Consider the following 1,790-nt stretch of genomic DNA (forward strand, 5'->3'; position numbering starts at 1 on the left):
TTTTTAATAAATATAGCATTCAAATTAAATTCATCATTATTATGTTTGAATAGTTTTTATTGTTTCATTTTTCGATCCAGCAGAATCAAGTTTTTACATGAAAATTTTTTTATTTAAATTTTTTAATTTTGTTTTATTACATCCTTATTTCTCTGAGATAATCCTTGGATTGAAAAGATAATACAATTTGGATTTCATTTTTTAATTTTGTATAGTAGAGTTTTTTGTGTTTAAGATTTATATATAATTTAGATTGAGCGAGGTATTACAATTTTTAAAGATTATAATTTAATGCCCATTACTGATCAAGTCTTTTATATACAATACCTGATACGTATTATTCAAATTACATAGAATTTTTATTTATGGGACTTTAATAGATACATAAATACGTACACCACTTAGGTTTCATTATTTCAATTTAATAAAATTTCTTTTGCAGAGTACGTATCCACAGCGCTCTTTTACCTTTTTTTAAAAAGGTAAATATATACTATTTCATGCATTTGTTTCATGCAAAAATATGATATTTCATGCATTTTGTAGTGTTTAACATCTTATAAACATTATGAATTAATCAATTTAATACAGATTTTTTTCCGAAGAATCAAAGAATACATACTCTTAGCACCTTTTTCTACCCCTTTTTAATAATTATCACGAGACATAGGCGACGATCAAAAAATATATTTTGATAATGAAAAATGACTTGTGCATATATGTCCGAGCCTTAATTATTTGAATTATCTGCTATTTACAAAATCGTACCACGCTTCATGAGTTATTATTCGCCATTCTTAAACTTTGCTCTCAAGAAACTTACTGAATAATGGGACGATTGGATTATTCAGCTTTATCATTTACAAATTGGATATAGGCACTAGCAAGGCATTGTGTATTAGGCATGGGAATTAAGTATTAAGGGCAAAAATATATAGACTTAAAGACGTTGAAGAATTTCTTGTCGTGAGGTCTCCGATATGAGACCTGGAATCAGTGCAGTAGATCTAACGATATTTCAACAAATACTGCGGTTCAAAACATGGCAGCAAACTAAAAAATTCATTACAAATATCACTATATCTAATCTTTTCTATTCCATATACAAGAAAAATCATTAAATATGTACCATTTGGACTTTCTCAATTTGTCAGAGAGAATTAATTAATAAAGTCAAACCTATCTTTATATTAGTTGCCTAACCTATTTTTGCTTATCAAGCAAAAATATATAATTCAAGTTTACATGTTATAAATGTAATAAGAAATGTATAACGTTATTGCACATAATTGCATCAAACAATTCAGATCCGTATCGAATACCAAATGCCGCGTCAAGTTAGCAATCCTTTACTCTCAATTTCTACACAAAAGACACAAACTAACTTCCACTAACACGCTAAATTAAAACTAAAGATTGCTTTCGGAAATTGCAAGCTGCATTCGATTTCTTCTGTTACGGTATAAAAAAAAATTGCAATCAAAGATCATTGCAAATTTCGACAAAGTTGTACTACTTTTAATGCGATTTTCAACATGTTCTCATCAGATCAGATTGATAAACATTTGCAAATGATTTAGTTTATCCAAAAATACACAAAAATGTATATAAGAAAGATTCCGTTGTTTAAGCCAAAATCTAATAATTTTACTCATTTTCCTTTGTTTATTTTTTGAAAAAGTATGAAGTAATATTTTAATTTTTGCTGGTAGTGATATATAAAAATAATATGAATATTATGTTATAAATATTATAATAAATATATTTATAATATAATTAATTATTTATTT

Source organism: Atta colombica, unplaced genomic scaffold (assembly GCF_001594045.1).
Source record: "Atta colombica isolate Treedump-2 unplaced genomic scaffold, Acol1.0 scaffold36, whole genome shotgun sequence".
Classification (NCBI taxonomy): Eukaryota; Metazoa; Arthropoda; class Insecta; order Hymenoptera; family Formicidae; genus Atta; species Atta colombica.